Source organism: Gopherus flavomarginatus, chromosome 6, assembly GCF_025201925.1.
Source record: "Gopherus flavomarginatus isolate rGopFla2 chromosome 6, rGopFla2.mat.asm, whole genome shotgun sequence".
NCBI lineage: Eukaryota > Metazoa > Chordata > Testudines > Testudinidae > Gopherus > Gopherus flavomarginatus.
The window spans coordinates 109,448,866-109,474,215 of NC_066622.1; positions in this window are offsets into that span (position 1 = coordinate 109,448,866).

Genomic DNA, 25,350 nt, shown 5'->3' on the forward strand with positions numbered 1-25,350 from the left:
TGAGCCATGCAGGGTGGATAGAATCGTGGGATACGCTACTAGCAGAAAGGAAATTATCAGTAAGAATATTTTCCATTCTGCAGCCCAGCATGTCCCACAATTCTGGATGTCTGGGAAATAGCAAGCTGTGAACAGATGTAGGAAGGTTACGAAACAAAAGTTTGGTCGGAAAGAAATAGCCACCTTTTCCCGAGCTCGCTCAAAAGTTTGTATTATTTCTAGTCCATCACCTTCCTGCCAAAGGAGGCCTCTGCAGAAGATAGAAAGTCCAGTTTGTAATGATTAATGAGGGTTTTAACTGTAGACTGCTTTGCAAATTTGTGAAGTGGAGACATTTGCTCATTTCACGATGTTACTAAGGATCTCTTGGAGTGTACCTAGATCTCTTTTGGGACAGGAGTCTCTGATGATTTGTAGTTTCCCACAATGATAGTCTAATTCAACCAGTGATGGAGGACTTGGAAGCTCTGAGTCCCTGGCATTTTGTGTGGAAAGACATGAATAGGGAGCTTGATCTTCTCATGGATTCTGTATGCCTGAGAGAGATTTTCAGACCTCTAAGGTGTGTAAAAGGGGAATGCTCATTATCAGTGCCACCTAGGGGGTCAGGCAGGGGTGCAGCAGGTGATTGCCCGTTTTGTCTTAGAGTCCTGTCTTTCAGCTTCCCCAAAGGCTTCAGGGCTTTTTCTTTAGTATGGGGACTTTGGGGGGCTCAGATCTCAAACAATCAGAGTCTTCCCCTGCTAGATTCTCTACTGAGGTAAAGGCTTCTGTTGATGTCCCATCTTTTGAGAGTGGATAGGTTAGTTTGGGACCACGCTCTCCACTGGGCTTTGATCCATGGTCTGATAGTGGGCAGCTGTGTTCTGCACCTGGAGAATGGTATGCAGCTGCCTCCCCTCCCCCCAAGAACTTCCTACCCAAATTTATTTTCAATTTGGAATTGCAAATAAAATCTCTGACCTTCCCAATCAGTCAACAGTCTCGCCTTTGTAGATACTATCAGGTCAGTTTCTCCAAGTCTTGGGCCAAGGTATGTAACTTCCTGGTTCACTATTATGCACTTGGCTGGGTTTGCGGTGAGTCCTGCACTCTAGAGGGCTGTAAGACAGAGGTGATGTTACATCAGGTCAGTCCAATTACTGCTGCATATCACCATGTCATCTATGTAGGCTGTAGCATTATGGCCATGCAGTCACAGCCCTTGGTCCATGAGTCATTGGAAAGTGGCCACTTCCCTGTGGAGGCCTAATGGTATAGTTCAGAAATGGGATGGAGAAAGCTGTCTTTTCCTGAGATTTTAAGGTCAGAGAGCTCTGCCAGTACCCCTTTGTGAGGTCGATGGTGGGGATATATACTTGACAATTGCCAGCCTTTTGAGTAAAGCATACCCTGGGCATAGATTGGCATCAGACCTCGAGATCCCATTTATTTTTCCTAAATCAATACAGATATGGGTTGTCCCATCTGATTCTGGTACCAGCACAATGGGACTTCTCCACTCATGGTGAAACTCTTCCACTACCTGAAGGTCTAACATGGCTTGTAGCTCTTGTTGCACAATATCTCACCTCTTTCATGGAAGGGATTGTGGGATTTTTGCAGACCTGTTGTCCTGGTTCAGTGGCTGTGTTGATACCTCAGGTGTGTCTGATCCAGTAAGGTTGAAAATATTTCAGGGAAGGATTCAATCAGTTGCTGCATTTGAGCTTTCTGCACTAGTTGAAGCTCCTCTCCCACTGGTACTGCTTGGGTTTCTGGGGTCACTGGTGCTTGAGGGCCTAGACTGGGTTCAGGTGGATAGGGTGTTATGAAGAGTCCTTCTTGGTCTTTCCAGGCCTTTGGAAGGTTAACATGGTACACCTGCATTTTCTTTTTCTTCCCTGGCTGTCAGATTTCATAGTCAACAGGTCCTGCTTGTTTCACCACCTCAAACGTCCCCAGAGTTGGCACAGAAGTCTGCTCTCTTCCACTGCCTGTCCTCTTTTGAGCTGCTTTGCTTCCCCTTTTAAGCCCTGCTTCCATCTTATGCAGGCTTTGCAGGTGGGGCTGCGTGTGGCCACCTGGGCCCAGAGTGGCTTCTTAACCCTTGTTCTCGAGTGTGGAGTTTGTATGCCGAATTGCTGTGTGCCGTACCTTTTCAGTTTGATGTTGTGATTTTGGACATAATGAAGGCAATACAACTTCTTGGGAAGTGTGAAAGGAGGAATTTACCTTGGGAGGAAAGGATTCTGGTGTCCTGAGTGCCACTCCATCCTCGTGAAACAACAGTAGAGCTCCTATACAGATAAGGCTGCCAGCTCTCACATTTGTCTGGCAGACGTAACTAGTAAGAAACAAATCTTAATGGATAAATAAAAGGCCAACACTGAAATCAGAGGCTCAAAAGGATGGCTTGTCAGAGTCCTCAAAATTCCAGAAGATCCCATTCTGGGAAGAATGGCCTGACTGCTGGTGTGGCTAATCAGACTGCTCGAAGAACTCTGGCTACCTGTGAATTGTCCACCAGGGAGTCAAAGGATCCTGCAAAAAGCATAGTTCTAATTGCAGGCAACTGATGTGCAATGTTACTGGACTTAAGGCCTCTGTCCTTGCATCCTCAGAGAAAGTCCCAAATGGTTGGAATTTCTGGATTTCTGGGATTTGCATTGTGTTCTTGGCACCAGCAGTTGAATCTGGACCAGAGAGGAGTACATTTTTAGTGTGGATACTCTCTAGACTGAAGCAATGACTCTGTAGGACAGATCAAGAATTTCTAGTGCTTCCCTCTCAACAGCCAGGCTATCAGCTGAAGCTGTTTCAGGTCTGGATGAAGAAAAGAACTCTATGAAAGATTGTTTGGTCTCTACCAAAGCTGGAGTGGGGACTCCAGTTTCAGCTCTGAGAAGCAAGGTAGCTTCGACCAATGAGGAGTTACCAGTATTACTGTTGCCTGTTCTCATTTTATTTTCTGGACCACCTTTCCAAGTAGTGGAAGGGGTGGAAAAGCATAAAGCAGGCCCTGCCACCAACTGTGAGATAAGCCATCTGTCCCCATGGAGTTGAGGTCTGCCTCCCTTGTGAATTATTTTGGCCTCTTTGCATTCATAGGATATGTGGACAGGCTGGTTGAAGAGAGGCCAGATGTCTGAATGATGAGACCTAAAACCTCCTGATTCAGGCACTACTTTTTGTCCCTGCACCCGCTGAGCCAGTTTGCCATTTAGCTCTGGTCCTCTTTGATGTGGATCACTCTGAGGGAAAGGAAGAACTCTTCCGCCAACCTCATTATTTCTATTGCTTCTGTGTGTAGTGTTGGACTCCTTGTCCTCCACACAAATGTTTAAATATGTGACCATAGTTGTATTGTCTGATTGAACCAGGTCATGGTTTCCCCTTAGAGTGGGCTGGAACCTTTGCAGAGCGAGTTGGACTACTCTCAGCTCTAGGAGTTTTGTGCTGTAAGCCTTTTCCTCCTTGCTCTGGTGGCACTGGACAGTTTGGCTGGCATCAGTTGCGAGGACTAAGGAGTCTGAAAGGCAGATCAAGATTCTCACTTAGCCACCGCTCATTCACTGCTCCACCGTTGGCCACTTGCTCTGCTGTCAGCTGCGCCACTGTTGCTCACTCTACAACTTCCCTGTCTACTGCCACCACTGGGATGTCTTGAAGTCCAACCACCCAGGGCTGGCTCCAGGCACCAGCATCCCAAGCAGGAGCTTGGGGCGGCAATCTACAAGGGGTGGCAGGCCCTGTGTTTTTGCCTCCAAGCAGCGTGCCGAATTGCCGCCGGATGGCGAGGGCAGTCCATGTACCGTTAGGATGGCATGGACATTTCCGCAGTGGCAGCAGTTCGGCAGCAGCTTCTATGTTCAGCTATCTGCAGCGGCGCAGCTTCTGTCTTCTGGATGAAGACAGAAGCTGCCGCCGAATTGCCACCACCGCGGAAACACTCATGCCGCCCTAAGAGCACCTGGACTGTCCCCGCCATCCATGGCGGTAATTTGGCGCACTGCTTGGGGGCAAAAACAGTAGAGCCAGCCCTGGCAGCCAGCAGTGGAGGCTGCAGAGCCTAGCACAATACCCCTGCCATAGCCAGTTGCAAGCGTCCAGCCCAGTGGGATCTGGGGCCAGGTTCAGAGCCGGCTCCTCCCAAGCCGTCCCTAGCAGGCCAAGCAGGGCCTATGGAGATAGGAGCACAGACACTCCACATGCACCAGCGCTGGGCCACAGCTCAGTCGGGAGAGTGACGGGGTCCTGTGTAACTTGGGCAGCGCCTGTGGGTGGCCGGCTGGGGCCGACCCACGGCAGCCTCACAGAGTAAAGGGTTAGCCTGGCCCGGGCATGGCTGGAGGGAGAGATGTCCCTTTGGGCAGCCTGGGCCTGATGGGAGGAGGGGCAGGGGACATGTGTTACCCCCGTGTAGCTCCCCCTGGGGGCTGGGTACCACTCCCTGCTCCATTCCAGGCCGGCCCTTCCTGAAGCTGGAACGTTCCTCCTGCGGCCAGGTGCGCTGGTTGGATGAGTTGCAATGGCACTGAGCGGGTGGGGTGGGGGGTTTCTGAGAGTTTGTCACGGGAGGCTTGAGCTCAGTCCTGGAAAGTCAGTGGCATGCACTGGGATCCGTGCGTCGCCCCGCTAAGTGCCCTGGCTGGCCTGGGAGAGCAGAGGCGTGCAGGTGGCAGGAGCAGGTCGGGGCCAAGGGTAAAGTAGAGTTGCACGCATGCCGCCTTAATGGCACACGGATGCCGTCCGCGGCTGCAATTCGGCACCCTGCTTGGGGTGGCGAAAACAGTAGAACTGTCCCTGCAACCACCTAAGTTCCCTGTAAGCTGCATCGCTGGGTGGCCGCCCAGCAAGATATCAAGTGCTCTGCACTTCAGGTGTCCCTCCACCCACTGCCGTACTGCTCCTTCCTTCTGCCCTGGATTGCTCCTGGGAGCCTCCTGTTTACTATGCAGAGCAGCGGGTAATGGGGCTGCTGATGTCAGGGTGTCCCCCTCCCCCGCTCCTGTACCCCATATCCGCAGAGCAGGAGGGGTGGTACTTGACAGGGCTCAGGAGTGGGACAAAGGGAGCTTGCTGGTGGCTGCTGCTGCTGTCTGCTTTGAGTGCCTATCTACTTAAAAGAGCAATATACAGCAGCAAATCATAGGGCTGAAAAGAAGCAGTAGCGCTCAGGATTTTAATGAGGCTCCACCGTTTGGGCTGCATTTTGCCATCATCTGAAATCCTGTGCTTTAATTAAAACAGTCCCTGAGTTTCTATCATTTTCCTCTGTGAACATAGAGTCATAACACTGTAAATTGATGTGTAAATGCTAGAATGACAGTAACCTCCACAGAGGTGCCTCTGGTGGAGAGATAGGGCTGGGTCCTCTGTAGAATAAGAAACGAAAAAGCCCCTTTCAGTGAGGAATCTGGTTTGGGAGATGTATTCTCCCATCCTGGATCCATGTTGCCCAAGACTGAGGCGATGGCCTGACTTCTCTATTGCCGTGCAGCTCCATGTCAGAGCTGTCAACCAGGACTCCACACTTTGGATGTACGGATACTTTAAGTTTCAGTCCCCTGGCTGTAACTCAGAATGGAAGGAAGCTGCTCCACTTCTCCCAGAACTCAAGGAGATGCTGTATATGTACACTTCTTCCTCAATATCATCCTCCTGTGCCCATATATATATACACTGGGGGCCTGGGGCTTTAAGGAAAAGCACCATATAGTGTGAGAGTTAGCAATATTGATTACCTGAAGGATGCCCCAGGGCAGCTGCAGTCCATTGGGGAGTCTTGCCAGCTTGTGAATGTACTTAAAGGGGCAATGCATGTGTGTCTCTCTCTCTCTCTCTCTCTCTGTCACACACACACACTTCCCAGCACATACCTGTAGAGTTCCTGTTGTTGTTACTTCTTGATACTTACTGCAATGCACATGCACATATATTCTTTGTAATTTTATTCATTCAAAGTGCTGTTATTTGAGTTTTTTGACTGGTCTATGCATTTCATAATTTTTATTTCTCTCTTATGCTTAAATTTAATTCTTTGAGGGGTGAGTTCTAAAATGCCTAACCTGTCCTGGCTGAAGTAATTATTCCTGTGGTAACTTTTTAAAAATATATATTATATCTAGGTTTTTTGTTTCTTTGGTGGTGCACATCCACACATTACCTTTATAATTTGGTGCACATAACAAAATTCATTCCGTACATGGATGGGAAAAAATTAGAGGGAGCATTGCCCACCACTTAACACAGCTCTCAGTGATTTTAACTGTTAGTGAGGGAGCCTCACTGCTGGTGGAGACTGGGCAGTCTTTCTTTCACCAGAGACACAGTCTCATTACAAATCTGACACTTAGGCCTGGTTATCAGTGATTTCAGCTCTAGTGATCCACAAGAAGACTCTCAGTGAAGAGTGGGAGGGTGAGGGTCAAATGGTGTCTAGGACCCTTAGGCAGAGTCCACAGCACCAGACAGAAACACCAGTCCCCATCCTCTCTCTCATTTCCACTGGGCTTCGGCACTCCTACCTCACTGCTCAGCAAGTGCAGTTCAGTTGAGGGCGAACCCATCAATCAGGGCATGCTAAGCACAGTTTTGCTCTCCTTGATTCACACAATGATAATACTTTATTACCACTGCACCCAATAACAAAGTGACTTGCAATCCAACACTCATCAAAAGTGACCTGGTCAGAGTGGGTGTGTCCATGCAAACAAGGTTAGTTCCTGAAGTCCTCTTCCCTAGCTCATCACTGGATATCAGAGGAGAGCTCATTCTGACCCTACTTACAGATACTTTCTTCAAAGTGGAGTCAAAGTCAGGGTGATCTCTATCCTTCAAAAGGCTTTGAGATCTTCCAGCCAGGAAAGATATGCTCCCACAAAGCAGGTAGCTGTGAGAGATGCTCAGAGGGTTGTGGAGGAGGCTTCAAAGCCCTTTTTGAGGGTGGCCTCCATCTTTCTATCTGTAGGTTTCTTAGAGTAGAACTCCTCTTCTAAGGGAATGATCATCTCCTTGATGAGGGATGCTACAGCGGCATCAACCTTTGGTGTCTCAGCAATAGAGCTCTTTACTTCTTGAATGCTGTAGAGCCTGAGCTTGCTCTTGTTCAGGGCAAACATATCACCAGGCTTAAGCAGGCCATTTGTCTGGTTTTAAGACAGACAGTCCTTTTTTCTGTTTTTGTCCTCTGTCTGGCATTTGAAAAAAATTAGATGTGGTTTTGTCTAGTATTGTGGACTGGGTATACCATTTTGAAGAGTCGTCCCCCCTGGCATGAGGAAGTTTTTTGTGATGGAAAAGTTAACTGGAATTAACCACTCTATTACCCGAGTACTCAGTTCATTCTAAGTAGTAATAAAGAGGTATTCCCTAGTCCCTATTCAGCAAATCTCTCTGTGACATCATTGGAAAATTTCTGTAAGGACTTTGACTCTCAGTTAATAATTGCAAAAATAAGTTTAGCTATTGATTTTAAAAATTGAAGAAAAATCTGTTTTATGCTGTTTAATTGGTGGTAAATGTAATTCAATTTAAATGGACAGTCAACCTGCTTAGCTCCAAATATAACTCCAAAATGTTTCCCTCAGAAAAAGTAACGACATTACATCCACCATTGCATAAGGATGTTTTAATTACATGACATCTCCCCTTAATAATTTCATAATGGACCCCACCTCCCCACTAAACACACAGTTTTCATCTGCAGTGACCCAACCAAGAGCTGAAATCCTGGCTCTGTTGAAGTCAATGGTGAAACTCCTGTTGATTTCCAATAGGGCCAGGATTTCACTCAAGGGTTTTCCCAGTGCACATATACCTACAAAGCAGTAGGACATGTCTTACCCCCTAATATGGACCCTGGGTCCAACTGTAGGAAAACTAGAGCTGGCCACTTTTTTTGATACTTTTACTTTTTCAATCAGCTCTAAGTGCAACCTCAAGTCTGAAGAGTGGAACAAGGGCAAAAGTTTCCAGTTGAGAAAGGTCTGAGCCTCAAAGTTCAGATTTGTATCTGAACTTCCACAGAGTTTGATTCCGGAGCATTGGCTCAGCCTCATCTCTTGCTTTTTGTGACAAAGGTAAAGAACATTTCCTAGTCTTCTATCCAGTCATAAGTCTCATAGTCTCATAGTCTCATAGGTCAGAAGGGACCAATCTGATCATCTAGTCTGACCTCCTGCACAAGGCAGGCCACAGAACCCCACCCATCCAATTTTATACAACCCCTATCCCAGGACCGAGTTTTTGAAATCCTCAAAAATGGTTTGAAGACCTCAAGCTGCAGAGACACCACCAGCAAGCGACCCGTGCCCCACGCTGCAGGGGAAGGCGAAAAACCTCCAGGGCACCTGCCAATCCGCCCTGGAGGAAAATTCCTTCCCGACCCCAAATATGGCGATCAGCTAAACCCTGAGCATGTGGGCAAGAGTCACCAGCCAGCACCCAAGAAGGAGTTCTCCGCAGCAACTCAGTACCCATCGCATGCAACATCTCCCCGCAGACCATTGAGCAGACCTGTCTGGTGGTAATTCAAGATCAATTGCCCAAATTAACGATCCTATCATAACATCCCCTCCATATACTTATCAAGCTTTGTCTTAAAGCCAGGAAAGTCTTTTGCCCCTACTACTTCCCTCGGAAGGCTATTCCAGAACTTCACTCCCCTAATGGTCAGAAACCTTCGTCTAATTTCAAGCCTAAACTTCCTAATATCCAGTTTATATCCATTCGTCCTCGTGGCTACATTAGTACTAAACTTAAATAATTCCTCTCCCTCCCTAACGTTAACCCCCTTGATATATTTATATAGGGCGAGCATATCCCCCCTCAGCCTTCTATTGGCCAGGCTAAACAAGCCAAGCTCTTTGAGTCTCCTTTCATAAGGCAGTTTTTCCATTCCTCGGATCATCCTCGTAGCCCGTCTCTGAACCTGTTCCAGTTTGAATTCATCCTTCTTGAACATGGGACACCAGAACTGCACACAGTATTCCAGATGGGGTCTCACCAACGCCGTATACAACGGTACTAACACCTCCTTATCCTTGCAGGAAATACCCCGCCTGATGCATCCCAAAATCGCATTTGCTTTTTTAACAGCCGTATCACATTGGCGACTCATAGTCATCCTGCTATCAACCAGTACCCCAAGGTCCTTCTCTTCTTCCGTCGCTTCCAACTGATGCGCCCCCAACGTATATCCAAAATTCTTATTATTAGTTCCTAAATGCATGACCTTGCACTTTTCACTATTGTATTTCATCCTATTTCTATTACTCCAGTTTACAAGGTGGTTCAGATCTTCCTGAATAGCATCCCTGTCCTTCTCCGTGTTAGCAATACCCCCCAGCTTCGTGTCATCCGCGAACTTTATTAGCACATTCCCGCTCTTTGTACCAAGGTCAGTAATAAAAAGGTTAAATAAGATCGGTCCCAAAACCGATCCTTGAGGGACTCCACTGGTGACCTCCTTCCAGTCCGACAGTTCACCTTTCAATACGACCCTCTGGAGTCTCCCCTTTAACCAGTTCCTTATCCACCTTACAACTTTCATATTCACTCCCAGCTTTTCCAATTTAACTAACAGCTCCCCGTGCGGAACCGTGTCGAACGCCTTACTGAAATCTAGGTAAATTATATCTACCGCATTTCCTTTATCTAAGTAATCCGTCACCTTCTCAAAGAAGGAGATCAGATTGGTTTGGCACGATCTACCTTTAGTAAATCCGTGTTGCAATTCGTCACAATTACCATTGACCTCTATGTCCTTAACTACTTTCTCTCTTAAAATTTTTTCCAAGACCTTACATACTACAGACGTCAAGCTAACAGGCCTATAATTACCCGGATCACTCTTTTTCCCTTTCTTAAAAATAGGAACTACATTAGCAATCCTCCAGTCATACGGCACAACACCCGAGATTATCGATCGCTTAAAAATTCTCGCTAACGGGCTCGCAATTTCACGCGCCAGTTCCTTTAATATCCTCGGGTGGAGATTGTCCGGGCCCTCCGACTTCGACCCATCGAGCTGTTCAAGTACGGCCTCTACCTCAGTTGCAGTAATATCCACTTCCATATCCACATTCCCGGTTATCATCCCTCCATCATCGCAAGGTTCCTCACTAGTCTTATTAAAAACCGAGGCAAAGTACTTGTTTAGATGTTGGGCCATGCCTAGGTTATCCTTAACCTCCATTCCATCCTCAGTGTATAGCGGCCCCACTTCTTCTTTCTTTGTTTTCTTCTTATTTATGTGGCTGTAGAACCTTTTACTATTGGTTTTGATTCCCTTTGCAAGTTCCAGTTCAATGTGGCTTTTAGCCTTCCTCACCTTATCCCTACATGTTCTGACCTCAGCAAGGTAGCTTTCTTTACTGATCCTGCCTTCCTTCCACTCCCTGTAAGCTTTCCGCTTTTGTCTAATCCCCTCTCTGAGTTGCTTGCTCATCCAGTTTGGCCTGCAACTCCTGCCCATGGTTCTTTTCCCCTTTCTCGGGATGCAGGCTTCCGACAGTCTCCGCAGCTGCGACTTAAAGTAATTCCAGGCCTCCTCCACATTTAAATCCACTAATTCCTCCGTCCAATCCACTTCCCTAACTAATTTCCTTAACTCTTTAAAATTAGCCCTCGAGAAGTCAAAAACCCTAATCGCAGATCTACATTTGTTTATCCTTCCATCCATAAGTGCAGACCATTCTTTTATTTTGTCATGTCTAGATCATTTCTATTTTAGCTGCTTTACAGCCTTCAATGTATCCTTTATTTTCTTTGTCTCCCTTGTTCTCTATGTTCTCATGGAAATGTACACCTTCCTATTCTTCACTTTTCAGTTAAATTTTAATCTGTCTCTTGTCTGATTGCTTGTTTTTCTGTACTATATGCCGCAGTGGGTTGATACAAACAGGGCCGGCTCCAGACACCAGCGAACAAAGCAGGTGCTTGGGGCGGCCAATGGGAAGGGGCAGGTCCCTCAGTCCCTCTCGGAGTGAAGGTCCCGCTGCCGAATTGCTACTGAGGAATGAAGCAACGTGGTTGAGCTGCCGCCGATCGCGGCTTTTTTTTTTTTCCTTTTGCCGCTTGGGGTGGCAAAAAAGCCTGACCTGGCCCTGGATACAAAGTCTCAAAAAGACTTATTCTTTAATATTAGCGTTTAACCTTCCAAATTCTCCTCTATCTCTTCATCATAGTGGCCTTCACCTTATCTTCCTGGTGGGCAATAGATGTAATCAATTGTCCTAAGGAGACATATCTCAGAGGCTTTTAATGCTTTCTTATCCTCTCTTTAATTTTTCCTTCTTCTGCACTGAAAAAGACTTTGCTCTCCTGCACATCTGTTTGGAATCTACATTCAGTACTTAGTTTTCTTCATCCTGTCAGAAATTCTTGTTCTTAACTGGTATTGAAAAGAAGATAAAAAATACCTGCCACACTTGTGACATCCATTCACCTGAAATTCTCTTTGATCTTTGAAGGCTACAATTGATGATGAAATGCTTAGTTGTGGTATCTTTTTTTGTGTGTGTTCTAATGTTCTTTGGAATTTAAATGAGCCACTTTTTTGAATTATATTTGTTTGAACAGCTTGGTAGAGGTTGCAATCAGAGCTATTGAGCTGCAATTATACATTAGCCTTTTATAGTCCGAGTTTGCACATATAGTGTATGCTGTTTCTTTGTAGAAAAATATAACCACTCAAAACGCACCTTCAAACTCTCAGTTAAATATAAGAAACTGATTTGCCAACTTGGAACTCTATACAATTGCTTTAAAATTTTACTTTTTATGTATAAAAATCTGCATGGGTTAATCAAAACATACATGAACAATATTAACTACTTTTGCATATGATAAATAGTATTATATCCTTATAATCGAATTATTTCTCTTGCTTTATCATTTAAATAAAATTCCTGTGTTGCTGAAATTTGAAAATCAGCTCTGTGGCTCATTAATTCCTTTTTAAATAAAGGTTTTGTTTGTGCGCACATAATTTTTGTTGACAGTCTTGGTTAAACCCTATTGATTTAAGCATTAATATTTACATAAAGTTTCTCAATTCACATGACACCCAATTTGTTATACTTGGAAGAACAACATAAAATTACTACCCAAAGTCTCAGCGACTGTAACAACACATCAGTGCATAGTATTCTGCAGGTTGACATTTTAAGTGTTCAGGGCCTTTCTGATATTAGTGCAAGAACTGCAATGGGTCACTTATGTTGCATCAAGACAGAATTCCTGGATATAAATACTGAGTCACTGTGACTAACTGGCCAACTCCTGAAGCCCGTAGTCAGGCAAAATTTCTGTACTCCAGGTTGTTTGCTCAGCTATGGACGGCAATGTTTGGCATATTACTAATAAAGGGTGAAGATGAAAGAAGCTCAGGGGTTTAGTTTAGTTAAAGATGTTGTCAAGGCTGATTTGCCCATTCTGGCACTTTGAGTGCAGAAGGTGGGGACCCGCAAAGATTTAAAAAATTAATACTAGCCACTCCAGGCTGGTATTAAACTCCCACGATTACAGCTTTTCTCTGACCTTGGCTTGGTAAACGCTGCCACCACCCAAGTGAAAAACTGCCTCTTGCAAATCCTGGCAAAACTCATTTGGGAAGTTTTCCCTGAGGTCCCTCGGCTTTTCCACCCCTCCCTCATGGAAGCCGAGAAAGAAAACAGCAAAAGGAAAACCCAGCTGTTGCCACCAGCTAATTGAAAAACATATGCACAGATCTTTCAAGACACAAAATCAATTGGGTTCTTAAAAAAGGTAAATTTTATTAAAAACAAAAAGAAAGAAAATACATCTGGAACTTAGGCTTATGCTAGATTTTAAAAGAGCAATTCCAAAAATTAAGCACCCAGAATAGCTTTCTAGGGTGTTCAGTTTAAGGGTAACAAGCAAACAAAATCATCTGAGGTTGGCACAGAGGAATCCACAAGCCTTACAGAAAATAAAAGAAATAAACCTAATTGTGTCTATTTAAACATTCTCTGTCTCAATGAATTCTTCTAGGCATGGTTGATGAATTTTCATACCTGGTCCAAATTTTACACAGCATTTCAGCTGTCCTGTTCTCTTCAGCCCAAAGAGAACAACAGAGAGATAAAGGGAAAGCTTTTTTCCCATTTTTAAAAGGTCTAGTCTTCCCATTGGCTCTTTTGATCAGGTGCCCACTCCCCTTTCTTTTCTTCTGTGGATTTTTTAACCCTTTACAGGTAAAGCAAGCAGCCACCAAGAGGACTTTATAGCTAACTGGCTGGTTGGGTGTCCATAAAAGGGCGCTACCTTCCCTTCATTTATCACAGATGTAAAAGCATGAATGTCTGTTTAGAGTTTATCCAAAAGTATCCTAATCTCTTTGGGTAGGGAAACTGAGCTGGGATCTCACAGGCACAAGAACTCTCAAGTGATATCCCTTACTTCCTTGTTTTATCCTATAGTAGTTGGAAGTACCAAGGATATGGTATAAATTGTCATAGCTCTATTGGGTATCCCGACTTAGAGCAGCTGAATATTTGGCCCTAACATTTTTGGTGATATTTCAGTATTTCTGCATCTAGTCTTAAATGAAGCCAGCAAGTGCAATAGATAGTGAATATTATATACAAACACAACTGAATTTTTGAATTTCCCACAAAAAATTGTGTTTTCTGGAAGTGACATTAAATAGTGAATATAAATATATGTATGGAAGTGGGGAGAAATTGTGACAGCTGGGGGAAAGTGAGCCACCCAGAGATGACAGTGGATTCTGATTGAGTAATGAGCCCAAATTCAACAAGGGGATTAGAAGGGCTATGGTCAGGGGTGTCTTCATTTGCTCTGGGTTTCCTGCTGGGAAATTTTGTTTCTTGTATAGTGCTGGCCGTACAGTGGAGCTGACTTTGTCTGGCTCTGACAGAGGTGGAGTTGATTTAATTTGACTGGGTCAAGCAGGAGCCAAGCTAGTGGAGCTGACTTTGTAGACTGAGCTGAGAATACACAGATCAGAGTTGGAACTGATGGTGTGGCCTTCTCGGGATTGCAGTGGACAGGCTGAGGAGAACCACTTGCAGAGTCACTCTAATTGGATTAGTGAGTGTTTTTGGTGGTTGGGCATTGTTTGGTGAGTAATAGTTCTGGGTCTCAACAATTAATATTTGGGTTTATGGAGTCAACTGTACCTCCCATACAATGCTGGGGGTTTTGCTCATTCACTTTTATGTACATTTATGGTTTATTGTTTTTCCTCAAAATAAAAGATATCTGTGGTTTCATAGTCCTGAAGATTCCTGTCTCTGCCTATGAGGGGAAAGAAGCACTTGTAGAGGTGACTAGGATATTTAAATTTTAAGTTCCTTAAACCTGGGAGAGGATGAGGTTTTAAGTGAGAGCTCGAGCCAGTCATTTTATTTATTTTAAATGGGACTTCTAGGTGTCATTGAATCTAAACCTTCGTACCACAAATGATACCTAGCAGAAGGCTTACATTAAGGTTACATTACTTTATTTTTATTTTTAAAAATTCTAATATCAAAAGTGTTACACTAAGGATTAGTACCGATTCTAAGTAGAAATTAAATGGGTCACCAGAAGATGTTTCCTATTTTGAAGCATGAACTTGTAAAACAAGTTCCTTTGAGCTGCTGATTCTTTTGAGCTGCATCTGTTTGCTTATTCCTCTTTTGCATAAAAATAAACTTAAAGGTGTGTGTGTGTGTGTGTGTGTGTGTATACATACAAAATAAAGAAAGTACCTGACAGTTCATTTATGAAAACAGAAATGATTCAAATACAAATTGGAGCCAGTACATCAGAGATAATGAAAGAAGAGACGAGCAGAGGCTGCAGCTTGGGTAGAGCAACAAAACCAGATATAAGTGTTTTGTGACAGTTGTAGTCGTAGGACTGCTTCATTGGGAATTGCATGAAGAATGTGCCCATTGAGTTTTACATGTGTAAGCAGTCAGGTAAAAATCAGACTATGGAAATAAACCAATACTGCACTTAAAAAATAATGTGTGGATTTTTGAGGGGCAAGGAAGGTTATTTTATTTGATTTTCATATTGCAAACAAAGGAGAAAGATTTGCATGACCTTAAGAAAGTTAAAAGATCAGGTGGAAACTAGAACTGATTTCTTTTCAGATATATATCTTTTATTGTTTATTACATGTGGTGAGAGAGGGTGCATGAACCTGCCAGCTAGGAACCTCAGAGAGGGAAACATCAGTGATTGTCTGGTGTTATCTCATCTTCTGTGCTTCTGATAAAGTTTGTCATTCTAAAATGTATTAGCAATGGGCTGCAGTAATACCAGTAGGTCACAACATTATCTCATGCACATATTTAGAACTGAGAAAAGCATTAAGGGAGAATTGGGAGGGGAAAAGAAGGGGTGAAATCAGAGAGTTTATGCAGCTTCTCTGTAAGCAAATAACTGGGATAGAGGAGGGCAGAAACTGAGGAGAGTGTTTGTAGCATGTGAGTTAGTGGATGGTGTGATGTGATGCGCCATAATCTTTATAGAAATATGCTTATGATATAAATATGGTATAACTAAGATATATTTTATGCAAGATGGCTCATGTAAGATATCATTGGAAAGAGTATGATTTACTGAATGTAATTAACCCATTTGTATGCATGTATCATTTCTGTATCTGGAGTTAGGAATATTGACTATGCAACAATTACAACTGTGATTATACTTGGAGATGCCCACCAGACAGTGAGTAATCAGCCTTGATGAGCCATTAGGAAAAGATGGTGAGTCTTTAAAGATGTGGATCTCCTATCTTCCAGGAGCTCCTTCCTGTGGACATTGCAAATAAACCTGATTTCATGGTTGCTTTGACACTGCAAGGTCAGGGGATAATGTCACCTGTTTCAAAGTACCACCTTGGACACTGCTGGTACTTTTCCACTGGAAACAAAGGCTTTTCACCTTATGTAAATTCTATTTAAGGCTGAGGAGTAAGGCAAACAGGACTCTTCTCCATTGCCTTCCTGCCCAAGAAGAAAGACTGCTGAAAGTACCTGAAGAGACAAAGGAACTGAGCTGAGGGAAAGGCAAGGGCTGTCTGTAAAGAGAAATAACTGGAACTCTAAGCTACAGAAACTCTGCCACTTGACTTAAACAACATTTAGGGTGAGAAATTACATTTTGTAACCTGTTTCTTTAGCGTATTAAGCTTAGTTTGCGTGTTTTGTTTCACTTGCTCAGTAATCTGCTTTGTTCTGTTTGCTATCCCTTATAATCACTTAAAATTTACCTTTTGTAGTTAATAAATGTATTTATTATTTATAACATAATCCAGTTTGTGCAATTTGTATCGGGGGGCAGGGAGGGGGGCAAGAAACTTTGCATATCTCTCTCCACATTGAGGGAGAGGCTGATTTTTATGGGCTTGCACTACGCAGATTTTTCTATACTGCACAAGACCATATTTTTTTGAGTTTAATCCCCAAAGGAGGTGTGCATGTGAGTGCAAGGTGAATCTCTGAGCTGGATCCTCTCAGACAGAGCTGATCTCAGTCTGTGTCTGTAGCTGGGTGTGGCCTTACCTGTGTATGTGTGCAAGAGATGGCTTGAGGGACTAGCACAGCATAAACAGGGTGATCAGCAGGGGGCTTGTTTGCTAAGCCTTCTCCCATATCCTTAACTGTCCCATGTGAATTTCAGGCTGCTATCTCTCTGCTTTCTTCCACACTTGTTTTCTGAAGGCTCTTTTAAAGAGGAAGTCTAGGAATTTGGTTCTAGAAGCTTTGAGTAATTTTGGAAGACCTTTTCCTTAACCCAGAGCTATAGGATTTTATGAACAAGGCTCAGTTGACAAAGTCAACAAAATGATAAAATCTCAATGAATAAATTACCACTACAGCTTCTCTTGGTCCCCTCTACACAATCTGTAGAGGTTCAACCAAAGGTCAATTCAAGAGGCATTATGTTGCTAATATGCTTTCTATTGCTATTACATTCCAAATCATGGAGGATGTATCCAGAAACCTAGTGTATTGTGCTTGCTGAATCTCAGCCTGAGAAGAATAATGATGCCTTTGAATAGCACCACCAGCCATCATAACTACAATAATTTGCTACCTCTTTCTTCTCACTCCTCTTTATTAACACATTGTTATTATGTAACATTTTGATAGTGACTACAGGCCTCAATCAGAGTGGTCCTAAATAAAAGTGGTCTCTGGCCCAAGTTTTTAAAAACAACACGAAAGAATAGAAAGGACAATTATAGTCTCTAATGATCACAGTCAGAATCAGAGAAGCATGTCTATAGTGCTCTTAGTACCTCTGGGTTTTTGTAGGGTACAGATTATTTCTAATCCCCCTCATCCCACCAACTGAATTGAATTGGCCTCGTTAGCACTGACCCTCCACTTGGTGAAGCAACTCCCATCTTTTCATGTGCTGTGTATTTATACCTGCTCACTGTATTTTTCACTCCATGCATCTGATGAAGTGGGTTATAGTCCATGAAAGCTTATACCCAAATAAATCTGTTAGTCTCTAAAGTGCCACAAGGACTCCTCGTTGTTTGTAATTAAGTTGAAGTGCTCATCCTGCACAGAATATGGCCCATTGAAGGCAGATGAGGCATTGTGTCGCATCAAAGGACAGAGAGCTTGTTGATTGCATTCCTCACTCCTTCCAGGAAGGGGAAACCTATACATAAACTTATCCCAGGAACTTGGTTTCTGATGTAAGGAGGGATAAAAATCCCTGAAAAGGAGAAACTGGGATGTTTATGCTCTTTGGACTCTGAGAGGCGAAGATTCCTAAACATAAGCAAGAGATCCCCATGCTGCTTGGCTTGAGTCAGCACTGAAAGACAGAGCAGCTTATCATAAATCTAAGAATGTAACTCATTTCTGTATGTATGTTTCCTCTTTTAAACTTGTAAATAACTTTATTTTTCCTTAGGTAATAAATCTTTAGTTAGTTTATAATAGGAATGGCTACAGGCATTGACTCTGATTTGAGATCTGAATACCATTGACCTAGGGTAAGTGACTTGTCCTTTGGGACCATGGGTAACCTGAATACTGTTGTGACTTTTGGTCTAAAGTGACCATCTGTGACATTGTTGGCAAGATAGACAGTAATGCCTAAGGGGACTGCCTGTGACTCCATGGTAAAATTGTTATAGTGCTTCAGGGTTTACTATCACTGGGTTGGTGAAAACTAATTTTAGAACATTCAACCAGTTTGGAGTTTCTACCTTGCTTTGACACTCCTGGTCGTGAGCCATTCCAGATAGCATGATAGAAATCATATCATCAGATGATGATTATAGGACGCCTTCCATTAACTAGTATCTCAGGAGGATGTTAAACAGCAGCTACTAAAGTTAGACATTTTAAAATTAGCAGATCCAGATAACTTGCCACCCAAGAGTTGTAAAAGAATTCTCGGAGGTACTCGCTGCACCATTAATGTTGATCTTTAATAGCTCTTGGAATACTGAGGAAGTTCTGGAAGTCTGGAAGAAAGCTAATGTATCAATATTTTGAAAAGATAACTGGGATGATCTGAGTAGTTATAGGCCTGTTTGTTTTCCCTGGGATCAATGTCAAATTATGTAGCGGCTGATACAGAACTCGATTAATAAAGAATGAAAGGAGGGTAATATAACTAATTCCAATTAACATGGGTTTATGGAAGACAGATCATATCAGACTATCTTTTTTTTTAATGAGATTATAAGTTTGGTTCGTAAAGATAATAGCGTTGGTGTAATATGCTAGGATTTCTGTAAGGTGTATGACTTGGTACCACATGACATTTCAATTATAAAACTAGAATGGTATAAAATTAACACGGCACCCATTAAATGGATTAAAAATGCCTAACCGATAGGTCTCAAAATGTAATTGTAAATGAGGAATCACCAAGTGGGGATGTTTCTAGTGAAGTCCTGAAGTGATTGATTCTTGGCCCTAAGCCAATGTTTCTTGTCAATGCTTTGGAAGAAAACATAAAATCATCACTGAAGAAGTTTGCCAATGGCACTAAAATTGGGCGAGTGATAAATAATGAAGAGGACAGGTCACTGATACAGAGCAATCTGGATTGCTTGGTAAAATGGGGGCAAGTAAACAATATGAATGATAAATGAAGCAAAATGTAACTGTATACCTTTGGGAACAAAGAATGAAGGCCCTACTTAAAGGATGGGGACTCTATCCTGGGAAGCACCGATTCTGAAAAAGACTTAGTGGTCATGACAGATAATGAGCTGAACACGAGGTCCCAGTGTGACACTGGCCAAGAGGGCTAATACAATCCTTGGAGGCTAGATGGACCTTTGGGCTGACCCAGTATGGTCATTTGTATATTCTCATGCCTTGTAGGGAGAGACTCCAGGAACTCAATCTATTTAGTTTAATAAAAAGAAGGTTAAGAGGTGACTTTGTTACAGTCTGTAATCGCCTGGAGAACAAATATTTGATGGAGCTCTTCAGTCTAGTAGAGAAATGTGACCCAATGTCTGGAAGTTGAAGGTAGACAAATTCAGACTAGAAATAAGGCAGAGTAATTAACCATTGGAACAATTTACCAAGCATTGTCGTGGATTCTCCATCTCTGATAATTTTTAAATTATTTTTTTCCTAAAAGATCTGCCCAAGGAATTATTTGGGGGAAGTTTTATGGTATGTGTTACACAGGAGGTCAGACTAGATGATCACAGTGATCCCTTCAGGTCTTGAATCTGTTAATCTATTTGCTACATGCTACATGTGGTAGATATTATCTCTCAGCCTAAACCAGAAAACTACAGTAGCAGCTTGTATTCTTTGTTGTAAATATGCGACCACTTAAGAATCTGGGGTTTGACTTTTACATACATTAAATTAATCCAGTAAACTTTTTTAATGATGTGTGTGTGTGTGTATGTATATTGGTCAATATGCATGCATACACGTGCCATTATAATATTAATAACTGACTGAACATTTTCTCACTTGGACTGTGGTTAAATTATTCTTTTGCCAGTCTGTTATACTGTGATGTTTTGTGTTCCATTGGTCCATCATACAAAGCAGTACAGAATGGTAGTGAAATTTTGGCTGGAGTAGTAACATGAGAACTAAACTAAAATTTTCATCTACAACAAAACTTTTTATTGCAAAATGCACAATCAATTTAAGCAGCAAAGAGTCCTGTGGCACCTTATAGACTAACAGATGTATTGGAGCATGAACTTTCATGGGTGAATACCCACTTCGTCGGATGACGTGCCTCTGACGAAGTGGGTATTCATCCACGAAAGCTCATGCTCCAATACGTCTGTTAGTCTATAAGGTGCCACAGGACTCTTTGCTGCTTTTACAGATCCAGACTAACATGACTACCCCTCTGATACTTGACAATCAATTTAAGAAACCCCAGTGTATCTTATATTGTTTACTAGACAGTATACAGAAAGGTGAACTGATAAAGGTGAGTACTGGTAGAACTGTGTTTTCATGCGTATCTCAAGTGGAATTCCAGCCCAATTTTTCCTCCGTTGATCTCAATTGTTGTGCACAACACTACATAACTGGACTTTGCAAAACATTAAACTAAAGTAGCAATGAAAACAGAGTAGCTTCTTGTTTTGTTTCAGAAGCAGATGTTTCCGTTCTCTATCACTGGTACAGAAGTTCTAGGTAAGTTTGGAGCATATAGTGTCACAAAGAAAGGAAATATATTATGTGAACATTTTATATTCTGGTAGTATTTTTTTCAAATAGTTTCACATTTTCAAAAACTTCTTAAAAACAGCTCCAGATAATTATAAGACTGTGCCTGTCTTTAAAAGCTGAATGGATGTGTGGTGTGAATGAGACTTTGATAATATCATTTACATGATTGATAAATCAAAGTATATCTGTGTATGACTCTTGTTTGATCCAAGTATGTTTTGAAAAGTCATTGGAAATTGTGTATGCATATCCTTTCTATCCGCAGCCCTTTGTTATTGGGGGGAAAAAAGAGACATCTTAAAAAATAAAAATTCCTTTTTCACAATAAATGTCAAGCTGATCAAGACCTTCCATTGACCTTAAGAACTGATTGTGAGATTTGGCTCAGATGGCTATCTAACAACTTTTCACCTCAGCAGTCGTATGAAGCAGTGGTGGCTTTAGGCCTATGTGACCTGTGCAATTTATATAGCACCCCATGACACACACATGCATTCTGATTCAACATTTTGCGCATCATCTGCTCTTCACTCCTAATACTGTGGCCTTTTCAATCTACTGTGGTAGCTGGAATTAGTTTAATGTTATTTAAGGGCATGACATTTGTTACCTAACATTGACTGACTAGGACTGCATAGAAGGGGGTGTGATGGTTTTATAGAATGTTATGTTGTTACCTAGTTACTCTTTGAGATACCCCAATTAATGTCACTTATCTCTCTAGCCCAGTTTGATGACTTGCAGCTAAAAGTTTGTAGACCTTCTCACGCTATGTGGCGGAGAGTACTATCTTTCTCATTTTTAGCAAAAACCGTATAGAATGAAATGAAAACATCCGTAATGGCTCAATGGATTACATTTTGCAGACAACACAGTCACATACATTGTCATCAGATAACTTCCTTGTTTCACTTCCTCACAGAACTTTTCTCCAGATGACATCTTCTAAAGAAAAAACTGAGTAAGCATGATAAATAGAGGCAAAAGCAATGTTCAAATTGAGGATTTTTGCTGCATAGCAGATGAATTTGCTGTGGTTACATGAGAGTGAACTATGATCAAAGTGATGATTCTGTGCTTTTCCTCAGCTTCCTCCATTCTTTCCCCAATCTTTGCACTCACATCCTTTTTTTTTTTAAGTAACAGAAGTGAGATTTTTAAAATGTCTTCATTTTAAGTCCCTCTTAAAGGCCTACTGCTACCATGCCACTTATAGAAAATCTCAATAACCCACATATAAAAATGATTGTTGAATCTAGGTCATCTGTATAACAATTCCCTGTTTAGTATCAAAGGGGTTGCCATGTTAGTCTGGATCTGTAAAAGCAGCAAAGAGTTCTGTGGCACCTTATAGACTAACAGACATATTGCAGCATGAGCTTTCGTGGGTGAATACCCACTTTGTCGGATGCATGACGACGAAGTGGGTAGTCACCTATGAAAGCTCATGCTCCAATATGTCTGTTAGTCTATAAGGTGCCACAGGACTCTTTGCTGCTTTTACAATTCCCTGTTTGATTCCCTTCTACTCTGTCAACTTGTCTCACTGTCCTTAAATTGTAAACTCTTTAGGGGAGAGAGGGTGAATGTCAAGAGTGCACCTAATACATCAAACAAACTAATAATAGCACTAATGAGCAGAGGAGGTATGGCAAAGCTGCCTATCTCTGTTTGCCCACCCCATTTGGAACAATGAGACAACAATCAGCATTTATCAGTTTCTGGTTTTCTGCAGGCCATTAGAACATGCATCTTCTGGCTGAGGGGAATCTTTCTTCAGTGAAAAGAGGGAGTTTGATGTGATTAGAAATATCATGTAAGATGATTGCTATGAATATTTTAGTATTGAACTATGTAAATCAAATTCAATGAGCTTTACAGTATACTTTGTTTTTATTTGCAGTTTGAAGGTTGTATGCTACTGTTCACCAAAGAAGAGAGTAAAGTTGGTGGAAATCGTTGACTTATATCAGTTCTTTTTGCCTGGAAGATGAATGTACTTGTATCTTTGTATGACTCAGGCACATAAATGCATTCAGGCATACACTATATGTGGTATAATCTCGTGAGATTAGAGCAGCAGAAATAATCAAGAATCTGACTGATGTTATCGGAGTAAAATATACTGAGCATATTTTTCTGCATGTGTTTGCCTACAGATCATAGGTGTGGAGCAGATGCTGAACCATCTGACCGTGGGTTCACATATTAGTGAGAATAAGCAGGTGCCAAGAGTGATGTCCATAGGTGTAATATTGCAAAATTCTGAGAAACGTCTTGCCCCTCTCAAGGACACTAGTGTCACTTCGTACCCTGTGCGGACACTGTAGTGTTGCCACATCTCATGATCTTCTGCCACGTGTTGTTAGTAGCAACAAAGACTTTGTTCAACTAGCCTGAGCCATCCAAAGAAACACTTTTAGGGGCATTCCATTTCACTACACTCTTTGCTTACAGGAATTGACTAAATCAAATTTGGAATAATTCATCTCAGCTGTGAAGTTCTTATTAATTTCATGAAGGGCTGAAAACAAACAAACAAAAAAAGACCCAACCAACCCTCTTTAATTAATTATTTTATTCTATTATTTTCCTAATATATATATATATATATATATATATATATATATATATATAAACAATATTAATAAGATACTAATATTAATATCTTACTACAACATATATTTGTTGCCTTGCATATAATTGGTATTTGAGCACTGCAGAAAATTACATTAAAAAAATTAATATCAATACCTTGCTCTCTCATGGTCATTTTTATCCATAGATCTCAAAGCAAGCCAGTGAGTAATCTGACAATTGCAAATGTCCCTTATCACAAATATACTTTGTAGACCAAGTTATAATCTTGTTTACAATAGTTAAACTAAAGTAACTTTAATGGTGTGTGTGTGGTGTGTAGTACATACAGAATATGCTATAATTTAATCATAAATGAAACATATTATAATGTCATATTGTAACAGACCACCAGAGGGAGAACATAACTTCATTAAATTGTTAAACCTTGAGTATAAAGACACTAAACAGCTTTAGCATAGACTTGGTATATTTTTGAACATAACTTTGTTCTTTGTTTTATATTGCTAGGGCAAGCATAAGATTTCTTAAGATATTTAGGCATAAAGCATTTAAATCCCATTGAAGACACAATTAAACACATGCCTAAGTGCTTTGCTGAATCAGAGTCTTAGGAATTAAACTTAGTTTTGAGGAAGAGTATGGAGTTTTGTTTGCTTACAAAAAAGTTTGATTATTGCTTGCCTGGAGAGTTAATAAGGAATTAACTTTAACCTGATGGAGATATAATTGTAAGTATCTGCATACTGAATACAGATTCTGTCTGGAATTTTACCCTGGGTAAATAGGTGTGATGTGTACATTTAAAAATGGTATTTAGTCACTCCCGGCTTTCCTCCCACAATATTAGATATTATCTACATGCTCACTGGGGCTTGTTTATAAAATAGCCATAGCTTTAAGATAGCTTAACAGAATATGTTGAGTATTATTTTATCTTGACAAATTTGTAATGAAAGAGAATTCTAGAATTATAAATAAATAATTATTATATTAATATTTTCTTACAATGTATATTCTTTGCATTTCATCTGAGTAGCTGCAAGTTCTTCACGATTTCTACAAACTCTTTGAGGTTGGTAATAATTACTATATGCCCATTTTACAGAGGTTATACTGAGGCATGCAGGGGTTGTGAATTTCCAAAGGCTCCCCAGCTAATCAGTGGTAGAGATAAGAATACAACTCTGATCTGCAGGCCCTCTGTTGGTCACGGTAACAATTAGACTTGCAACCTCTGGGGTTAGGTAAGCAAAATACTGTAACTGTTCTAACAGGTTCTTGTGACTTCTGTTACTTCCTGGATATGAAAAGACAATTCAGTAGTTAAAAAGCACAGACTTTTGCATTTTGGTTCCTCTGCCAGGACTAAATTCACTGTAAACCTGCATCACTTTTTACATGGAAACCATACTATAATATGCCAAATTTGGGGTTTGAAACTCTCTTTCTGATGGATTTATTTGAAGACAACATATAGCCATTGATTATAAACCTAATGGAATCTAACTCTGTGGTTTGATTGATTAAACAGTGATTTTGAGCCAGGGAATTGGGAATAAATGAGCCCTAAACATAGTCACTCCTATACTTTTTTCGTGCTTCAGCAACTCAGGTTCAAAAGATGGTATATTTCCTTCCTATTGAGTCCAATTGTTAGATTTGAAATGCACTAGATAATAATCAGTGAATAACTAGTGACAGAACACTTAAAAATATTGATTCTAGTTTTCTGGGGGAAAATCAATAATAGCAAAATGGATCCCTATTTATTCTTATCTGTTTAATGGTCAGTTTTTAATGGTTCTGAGAGACCTGAATTTCTAATGGTTACAGTAACTCAAGGTTCAACATGTAGAACCAAATGCAACATTGCTATGATTGCTTGGGGACTGGGCTGGAGAGAGAACATTGTTCATAAGTGTTGGCTCCTACAGCTAACCAGGGAGATGATAGCAATAGATCTGCAGCTTTTTTCAATACAGGGCAACACTGGCTGTCTGTATCTGATGGGTTTTTGCATTCAGGATATGACATTCCATTGATGCTCACTTTTTTTCTGAAACAATGCTGTTAGGTACCT